Below are 10903 nucleotides of genomic sequence, written 5' to 3' on the forward strand. Positions count from 1 at the left end.
ATGGTTTGTAAGACACCTGCATAATGGTGTCTAAGAAGAAAAGGAATTGTTTCTTCTGTGTCTCTCAAGATATTTCTTTTCAGCTGTGTGTAGTGGTACATGCCCTACTTTTTAATTTTTTAAATATTTCAATCACTAAAGTACAAAAGGATACATTTGTAGACAATATCCAGCTTAAGTAGATTTTAACATTTTGCTATATCTGCTCTAAGGTCTCTTGTTTAAACAAAAGTTTTAGTCAGGCACGATGGTGCACTCCTATAATCCCAGTGACTCTAGAGGCTGAGGCAGGATGATTGCAAGTTTAAGGCCAGCGTGAGCAACTTAGTTTGACCTTGTCTCAAAAAAACAACAATAAAAGGGTTGGTGATATAACTCAATGGAAGGGTGTCTGTCTAGCATGCAAGAGTTCTGGGTTCAATTCCTAGTACTGTCAAAAAGAAAGTTTTGTGTGTGGGGTTTTTTTTTTGTTTTGTTTTGTTTTGTTTTTGTTTTTGTTTTTGTACCAGGGTTTGAACCCAGGGGTGCTTAACCACTGAGTCACATCCCCAGATGCGGCCCCCCCCCCCCATTTTTTTTTTTTTGAAGTTAAAAATTCCTTAATTTTTTATTCCTGGTACCACTACCACAATTTACAGGACAATATAACTGATGTAATGAAAAAGACAAAGAAAAAGCTACAATAGATAAAAGACTTCAGGAATGTACATCTAATTGACACTACTTTGCATTGCTCAATAGCTGCACTTTTTGCAAACTGTGGCTATGACAGTCCTGAACAAGAAGTGTTTCCTGTTTTAAGCTGCAGTAACTTTTCCGACTGTGGATCATCGATCCTTCTGTGGCAGAGTTTTTACAGTTCCCCTAATGCATTTGGGAACGACTGTCTTAAAGTAACCTGCAGCTTTCCTGACAACTCCTCATGCTGCTAAGAACTGTAACCCTTTTCTGCTGTTTTTAAAACCTTCTGCTACCATATCCACCACTTCCACCACAGATCCATAACCATCACCATAGGGACTGCCAGAGCTTCTTCCACCAAAACTGACCCCCTTCATGGGTCCATAATTTGATTGCTGTTGTCCACTGTAATTTCCAAAATCATTATCGTTCCTACCCCTACCATATTAACACCACCAAAAATTTCTCCTTCATTGTAACCTTCATATCCTCCTCCACCATCATATCCACCACCTTGTTTTCCATATCCTGGTCCACCACCACCATAGCCGCCTCTTCTACTATAACCAGGACCCCTGCCATAGTTGCCACTATCACTCCTTCATAACTATCTCTGCTGCCACCACCTCCATCACCATAGCCTCCTCTTCCACCAAAGTTTCCACCTCAGCCAAAGTTACCTCCACTGCCTCCAAAGTTTCCTCCACCACCCATAAAGTTGCCAGATCCACCTCCACGACCTCTTTGTGCTCGAGCAGGCTGCATCTCTAGTTTAGAAAGGACCTTTTTCACTTAAAATTATGCCTGTTAATTGTGTGGTATTTCTGGATTTTCTTTTTTTTTTTTTTTTTTTTTTTTTTTTTTTGCGGTACTGGGGATCAAACCCAGGGCCTTGTGCTTGCAAGGAAGCTCTCTACCTGACTGAGCTATCTCCCCAGCCCTATGTGGTATTTCTGAACAACAATTTTGTCAACTGTATCATGAAAAATCATGAAAAATCCTCTCTTTTTCCCGCTCTGCCTGTCTTCCATAACTTCTATGGTTTCAATCTTGCCGTGCTTTTCAAAGTAATCTCTCAAATTATATTCTTCTATATCTTCTTTAATACCACCAACAAAAAATTTCTTCACTGTTAGATGAGCACCAGGCTTTACAGAGTCTTCTCTAGAAACAGCTCTCATAGCTCTAGCTCCTTTGGATCATGTCCCTGCCCCCCGCAGCTGGCAGCCGGCGAGTTGTGCTGTGGGTGGTTTTACCCCCATTTTGAAACCGGACTCACCTCTTCCAACTCAAATTCAATATGGGACCGAGAGGAAGAGGCCTAATTTTTATTTTGAGATAGGGTCTCACTAGGTTGCTTTGGCCTTGCAAAAGTTGCTGAGGCTAGCCTCAATGTGTGATTCTCCTGCCTCAGCCTCCTGAGCCACTGGGTTTTTAGGCATGTGCCACCATACCTGGTGCCTTGAAGCCCATTTTTCTATATAATTAAAAAGTACTAATAAAAGAAGTACCACTACCCCAATCTTTTCATAAGGGTGAACACTATATTAAATTCGGTAGCTATCCATCCTTCCTGTTTTTATTGTCTATACCACATAGGCATAGGAATATGCATTTGGAATAACATAGATATAGAGTAGTAGCCCAAGAAAACCAACATCAGACCTATACATATACAAACATTTGATAAACAAGAGAGGTAATCTTGTGTCCCAGAGAAAGGGTTACTCAAATAAGCTAGATCACAAAAATCATTTTAGAAAAAAAGAACATTTCTTTGAGGTCACCACAGAAACAAAGTTAAAATATAAACCACAGACTGCAAGAAAATATTTCTAAGATTTCCCAGATTTTTAACAAGGGATAATATTCAAATATGTCAAGAATTCTGAAGTGAAGAAAAAATTCAAAAGGAAGACAGAGGAAATAAACAAGCCACTCACAGAAATGTGGAAACCTAACAGCTCAGTCCCAGACCAGCAAAAATGTTCAATAAACATTAAGTTCAGGACAAGAGTAGGGAAACAAGCACCCTCACCCCGGCTGAAGGGAATATAAGCAGGGTCCACCCCTTGGGGACGCACTTGAAAATACTTAGTCATATTAAAATGACACATGCTTTTAACCCCACTATTTAGCTTCTAAGACCTTGCCCCACATCTAAACTCACATGCGTATACAAGAAGAGATGTTCAGATGTGTTTGTTCATTGTAACACTGAAATGGTCAAAAGCTGAAAACCATGTGAAAAGTTTTCTTTCAACTGGGGATATGTAAATTGTGACCTAATCATACAAAATATCAAATAGCACTTAAAATAAATGAGCCAGAACTGGGGATATGACTCAATGATAGAGCATTTGCATGGCACACACGAGGTTCTGAGTTCTTTCCCCAGCATGCAAAAATTAAAATAAAAGAATGAGATTTACATGTATCAGATAAACTTCAAATACTATGAATTTGATAAAATCTTAATAACCGAGAGGGCAAGTTCAAACTTGTTCTAATTACTTTACTTTTTGTTATACTTTTTAAAGATGGGTTTGATAAGTTCCATTAAAACCATTTTCTTTTAGGAATTGCCTTGAATTTAAAGATTAATTTGGGGGAGAAAATGACATCTGACTGATTGAACTTCACCTTCTTGAACGTTTAAGTAATTTATTATTTAAGTAAGAAATAATATTATTTTATTAATTATATTATTTAAGTAATTTTATTATTTTTTGGTAAAATTTTGTGGTTTTCTTCATTAAAGTCTTATTCATCTTTTGTTGGATTATTCTGGATACCTCATTTTTGTAGCTACTCCAAATGTAATCTTTATTAAAAAAAAATTAACATGTTCTGATTGGTATACTGGAGTAGAAATGCAGTTGAATTTTGATCATTGATTTGTTTTCCACAACTCTGCTGACACTTTCTGTGTTAACTGTCATAGTTTTGCTGTGGTTTCCTGTCAGACACCTCGCATTCTGGATTTATGTGTTTATGTTATCTTGTGATTTAACTTGTTCCTCTGTCCCCAGTATTTCCTGTAAACTGAAAGTTGGCACTGAAGACCTCCTTGAACTCAGGTCGTCTTTTCCTGTTTCTTTCTTTTTTTTTTTTGGTACGAGGGATTGAACCCAGGGGCACTTGACCACTGAGCCACATCCCCAACCCTATTTTGTATTTTATTTAGAGACAGGGTCTCACTGAGTTGCTGGGATTACAGGTGTGCGCCACCGCACCTGGCTAGTCCTTTCCTTTTTCAAGTCTTTCCTGTATGTGTTTCAGTGTCCTTCATCAGCAGGTGTGTGCTCTGGTTGTCCCACACTTAATACACACATTGTTCAGCAGATTCACGGGCTGCAATCTGATCCTTCCACTGCAAAGTTTCCCACTTCTTAACTAAAAGGATCCATCACTCTTACCTAAATCTGTTATTTTGTTAGGGATTCCGACTGGCAACTTCACAGTTCTCTCCCTCCCACCACTTTTATTTAGCTAGAATTCTTCAATAATGCTCTTGTATTTTAGTATGCACTTTTGACTTTATAAAGGTTTATAAAGTTAATCCGTATCCTACCCATCTCTTAAACAATATTAAGACCTTACAAGTTAATGGCCCATCAGTTTTCCCATTTACTGTTGTTATTGCCTAAACAATAAATTTAAAATTTTAAATTTATCTTAACACCTTCCTCAGATGATCTATTGGTGTGGTTCTTAGTCCTTGCTGCTTTAGATTTACCAGCATGTTTTCATTTTCGTTCACCATTGCTTCTTTGCGTCCTACTCCTTACTTTTGGATTCTTTTCTTCTTACTCAAGTGTGGGTTGTTCTTTCAGCAAGAGTCTGAAAATGGGTTTATTTTGCCTGTACTCTTAAAAGTAGCTAAGGGTATAGAATTCTTGATTATTTTTCCTTATAACTTCAAAGATATTATTCCATTGTCATCTGGCCTCTGATGTTGCAAAATATGCTGTCTACTTACATTTATAGTGGGTAATTTTGTTTCTTTTACTTGGTTGAGTTTTACTGGAGGTGGCTAGGTGAATTTATTTTAAGTTGCTGAGGATGTGGTGTGCTGCTTTAGTTTGAGGATTGATGTTCTGAATTTCTGGAAAATTCTCATCTGTTTTCATCTTGGGATTGCCTTCTCTTATTATCGCTCTGGTTCTAGATCCCCTAATAGATGTATGTGGAACCTTATTTTTTCATCTTCTGTAAGATTTAACCTCTACTTTCTTTCTTTTTCTTTCCTCCCCCCACCTCGCCCCCCTTTGGTACTGGAGATTGAACCTTGGGATGTTTAACCACAGAGCCACATCCCCAGCCCTTTAAAAATATTTTTCATTTTGAGATGGAGTCTCTCTGAGTTGCTTAGGGCCTTGCTAAGTTGCTGAGGCTGGCTTTGAACTTTTTTTTTTCCCCTGAAACCAGGGATTGGACCCCAGGGGCACTTAAACACTGAGTCACATCCCCAGCACTCCCCCCTTTTAAATATATATTTTAGTTGTCAATGGATCTTTATTTTATTTATTATTTATATACGGTACTGAGAATCCAACCCAGCGCCTCACACGTGCCAGACAAGTGCTTTGCCACTGAGCTCAGCCCCAGTCCCCCATCCCTTTTTTGTGTTTTATTTAGAGACAGGGTCTCACTGAGTTGCTTAGGGCCTTGCTAAGTTGCTGAGGCTGGCTTTGATCTCAAGATCTTCCTGCCTCAGCCTCCCTAGGTGCTGTTGGGATTACAGGTGTGCACCACACACACAAAGGTGGCTTGACTTTGAACTTGTTTTTTTTTTTTTTTTTTTTTAATTCTATTTTAAAAATGTTTTTTAGGGTTGAGGAGATAGCTCAGTTGGCAGAGTGCTTGCCTTGCAAGCACAAGGCCCTGGGTTCAATCCCCAGCACCAAAAAAAAAAAAAAAAATGTTTTTTCGTTGTAGATGAACACGGTCCCTTTATTTTATTTATTTATTTCCACGTGGTGGTGAGGATCAAACCCAGTGCCGCACGCATGCTAGGCAAGTGCACTACCACTAAGCCACAACCCCAGCCCTGTCTTTGAACTCAACCTCTACTTTATACCTTATCTCCTTGTGCTACAATCTGGATGGTAGACACTAATTTTTCTTAAGATATATTTAACCAATTTATTGGACTTTAACCCTAATTTGCTGTTTAGCAGGTCCATTGAGTTTCTAACTTCATTGACTCATTTTCTTTCAGAATATTCTGTTAAAATCTTAAATCCTTTGGGTGCTAATTCCCCTGTGGAGATTTATTGAATTTGGATTTACTGAATCTTCTTCATGTTGATTCCCTCTTATCATTTGTGAGTGTGAGTTCTGCATTTCCAGTGACTCAGTCTTTTTTATTTGACCTTGGGTCTGTACACCTTCCCGAGCGACCTATTCCCGTCTCTCATCTGTATTCAGAGCATTCATCTGTATTTAGCATTTATAGAAAGACGGTTCTACTAGAAATGGACTGGGACCTGCTGTTGGCGCCAGACAAACCAATGTTAACCCACTGCTCCTGTCTTTGGAATCGTCTTACATTGGATTGAACCTAAAGTCTGCATGGGCAATAGAGGAAGAAATCAGCTTTTAATAAAAACAGCCTCCGTAGAGTAGGTGACATGGACGGACACCTTGATGTTTTAAGCCATCTTTGATGCCTCCCTGTATCTGTCACCACAAACAATGATGCATAAATTACCCCCAAACTCGGTGGTTTAAAATGAAAGCTATTTATTTAGCTCTTGAGCCTGCGGGTCAAGGTTTAGGCCACATGGCTCTTCTGCTCTTGGCAGACCTTGCATGCAGTTGTGGGCACAGGCTTGCTCATGCCTGGAAGCCCAGGACTCTGGGTCAGCTCTTAGGTGGGAAAATTGGTCCACTTCCTCTCTCCTCTCTCAGACTGGCCGGGGCATATTTTTTTTGCAGTAGCAAAGCAGGAAGAGGGACAAACCCCCAAAGTCTAAGTGTTTGTCAGGCCTCTTTGTTCACACTTGCTAGCATTCTTAAGCCCAGAGTCAGGGTGAGGGAGCACGGCAGGGCCACTGCTGGACCGCGAGCATGGTAAAGGGCGGGTGAAGAGTCGGGGCCAGTCGCGCACTCATTCTTACATCCTACCCGCCTGTCCACCTTCTTGAGCACATGTCCTTATAATCAACAGTGCTAGTTCCTGTTGATGGACATTTCCTAATTGAATATTTTTACTCAAGTATGAATCAACAGGGGAATCCGTTCACACAGGGGAATCTAGAAGTTCTCTACTAATATGGAAAGACATCCAATTTAATAGGACATCGTGCCTCATGGTACAGATGAAAGACTTAGTGGGGAGAATCAAGCAGATTAGAAGTTGAGCGCACAGGTCCCTAAGCTTTCAGTACCCTGTAATTTATGCTGGATGTGAAAGGACATGCAGAGAGGGATCTAAGGCCGAAGGTACTACGCTTGTATATGGGAAGTTGGAGGAAGCAATACAGTAATTATGCAACTTTAAAAGAATGGAAGCTGGTAGGGGAAGTGGTCTTACTAAAAAAAAAAAAAAAAGTGGGAGCATTTGGGGCCACTTGTCCTTATCTGAAATAAAAAAAGAATTATTCACTTCCTTTAGCCTCCAGGCACTTCCCAGGGTCTGACATGTTCATATCTGACCAGTTGAGATCTGCTATCCCCTCTTAATAATGAGCTAGATTATCCATTTTTTGTGGACCCAGGGGTTGCCATTTTGTTATCCTAAGAAGATCATAGGCAGAGTAATGTGTCCATAGAACAACCTAGATAGTGTTCAAGTTTATCTACATAGATGTGAACAAAATCAACTACCCATCTATTAGTCTGTTGACATCAGAGCAGGTGTAGAAGCCAAGGAACTCGGGTGAGCAGAGGGTATTATCAGCTTGTACAATTTGTAAATAGATGAAGATAAACCTGCTGACCCTGTCGAAGTTACTATTAAAGAGCCTGGCATAATTGGCAGGTGATACAATCAATTTTTGCAGTTAAGAGTGGCTTCCATAATTTCTCACTCGACATCTCAATCCTTTATGGTGGTTCCATACATATTGTGAATTTGAGCATGGGTTTATTTGTCCATAGTAGAGATGATCAGGCCATATATGTTTGACTTTTTAGTTTAAATGCTTTTCTCTTTTGTAGTTGCTTCATATTTCCATATATATAACAGATATTGAGTTTATGATTAAGTAGTTAAATGTTTCCATGTTGAGGGACACCTAATGTTTGGTATGCCTCTACTAGTCCAGTCCTGGTTGGCCCAAAGAGCTGACCATACAGCTAGGCAATTAGTGACAACACATGAGATATTGTTCAGTAGATATTGGGGCAGTGCATTCTTTGGCTAAAAATCCTACATGAAGTTCTGCGTACATACAGAGTGTCTATGCTGCGGGCCACCTGCTGTTTACTGTTACTAGAGGCAGGAGACTTCCAAAGGACCTTCTCGTCTTGGAGGTAAGTGGGCTTTTTCATTGATACTTTCTTGTCAGGTGGTTTATTTTGTAGGTGAGACCTTTATTAAACCAATAGTTGGGGTAAAACAATAGGGAGGACTCTTTTTCTGCCTAATGCATGGGCATCCACTTGTTGGTGAAGAAGGTTAAACATGAAGGGGCTGAGTTTGGCCCATCACTGGAAGATCCATTTCCTGTCATAATGGAACTTTCTGGAACTTGTCTCATCTGTGGAATTTCATTCAGAAGTGCAGGATAAATGGCATATCATGAAAGAATTCAGGACAATAAGATGTCAGGTTAGACTGTTTAAATTTGGACTCAGGATTGTTAGCAGTTGCCTCTCAGGCCAGGAGAGGCAAAGACTCAAGGACCCAGAAAGACCTTTTGCCAAAGGCCCTAATGAGCTATGCAACCAGTCACAGTCACCTGTAGTTCCTTGAGGTCTGAAAGAAATAGAGGGTCTAGAGTAAGACTGTTTACTGTGGTCTGAACTGCTGATAAAATAATTTGTGATTATGGCCCTCACTCAACTTGACTATGTCTGATTACTTGGGGTGGAGGCTGTATATATATTCCCAGTTTGGGGTATACTATGTTCAGTAAGCACCCAGTTTTGCTGTGGGGCTGTGTTTTGTATAGTTGATGGTACCACCAAAGTTTTACCTTATTTGATTATGAAATATCTCTTTGAGCTGTGACATAGCTCCCAAGTTGGTCACTTGGAAGGTAGAACACCTAGATTTTGTCCTTGTTCAGGGCAATCTGTCATTAGTTGTGCTTGAATGGCAAGTAACATAGCAGAGGCTTCGTTGTCTGTGTAACCATTGTGGAAATGCCTGCACTTCCACCAACAGTTCACTTGTGCTAGGTTTACCCTACCCATTGATGCTGTAGCACTGGAGAATTCAGGATCATAAGAGTGTACTGTAGACTGTGCCAAACTGATTTCTCACCCCCAGGGTGATAAAAACAAAAAAGCATAAAGATCAGCAATATCTTAGACTGCAAACCCAATACCAGGTCGATGGCTACAAGACATTCATTCACTTTCATGATGTCAGTCACTAGCAAAGCAAAGGTCACCATGTTCTTTACACTTCCACAGTTGACAGTAGAGCCCTCAGCATCCATTGACCAGACAGGACGATCAACTTAAAGGAAGTTTTACAGAGCATGTGTGTCAATATAACACCTTGCCAGTACTTGTTTTTCTCCCAGGAAGAGGTATTGTTTTAATTGTTATGCTTGGCAAGCTTTATGGGTAAACACTAACCTTGTCTATGCATCTGACCCTTCTATGAGCCACCAACAGGGGTCACAACAAACGTATTCAGTGAGCATGTTCTTGTCAAAGAGGAGCAAGTACGACCTAGGCAAGAAAACCCTCACAAAACCATAGCCTATATATAGTGAGTTTAGGAATGTTTGGGACTTCCTGGGTGGGAATGAATTCAGGGTCCAATCCCATACCGAGTTCTTATCCCTCTGCTGTAATTGGTCCCAGCTGCGTTGTGTCATTTCAGATTCAGGTCTGTGCTCCACAGGGGCTGTGGAATCCTTTCCAGGTTTTGCATCAGCTCCGCTCAGCACTTCTCAGCCTGGAGTGCAGTCTGCTCTTGGGATCTACCCTCCACATCTGCAGCTTCTGCATCCCTGGGGTCAGCCAACTGTGGAGGGAAATTACTTGAAAAAAAATTTGTGTCTGTACTGAAGATGTACAGACATTTTGTTCTTATTATTTCCAGAACAATACAGCCTAAGAACTATTTATGTAGCATTTACACATTGTAGTAAGTAGAATAAGTAATCTAGAAGAGAATATGGAGATGTGCTTTAGCTATATGTAAATATGATAGCATTTTACATAAGGGAGCATCTGAGGATTTGGGAACCGGAAGGTGGGTGTCTTTGAACCAATTCCCTATGGATACCGAGGGGATGATGTTGTCAGGTGGTGCAAGATTCTGCCTGGGGAGGTTAGAGGCGAGACCATAACTCATGCTCCAGAAACATTCGAATTGGTAGGAAAATAGGTTTTATTCAAAGCCAGCTTTGAAGGAAAATGGAAGAAACTTCATTGTTTGAAAAGTTCCCTCTCCGAAATACCTGAATGGAGGCAGAACTTTTAAGGAGAAAAGGCAAAAAAAGTGAAACAAAAGCCAGGGGGGTTCCTAAGAAACTTTGGCCAGACTGTGACAGAGCTGAGGCCCTGGGCCATCTCCTCCCAGCTGCTTCCGCACCCGCGGGCCTTCAGCTTCCTTCTGAGTCAGTATGCCCCAAAGGAATTTTTACAGGTTTGGCCTTCTTCCTGGAGTCTCCTTATCACCCAGAAAGAAGCCTGGACTTCCTGGAACCAGAATCTGCATCTTCCTATTTTTAGAGGGGCTGGGCTTCCAAATGCAGTCTGTTTCAGGGACTGTGTGTATTTCCCTTCCCGACCGTCTTGCCAGCCCACCCTGAGCAAGGCTATCAGCGCGGTCACGGTCTCCGTGTGCCCATGCATACAGCTGAAACTTCCTGGTCAGGAGTGAAGCAGAGAAGAGGGGAGAGCTGATAAGAGGATGTGCTACTGAGTTGTTTGCCACTGTGTGACTGCCACTTGATTCCGCGGGACTGCCTTCCAAGAAGCTGGGTAAAATGTGCCTCCATCCTTCAGTCCCAGGACAGCAGGAGGAAGATTCCTGAGTCCCATTGGCCAATATTATCCCACAGGGTATGACCTGTAGGCTGCCATGCAT

Source organism: Sciurus carolinensis, chromosome 17, assembly GCF_902686445.1.
Source record: "Sciurus carolinensis chromosome 17, mSciCar1.2, whole genome shotgun sequence".
Taxonomy (NCBI): domain Eukaryota; kingdom Metazoa; phylum Chordata; class Mammalia; order Rodentia; family Sciuridae; genus Sciurus; species Sciurus carolinensis.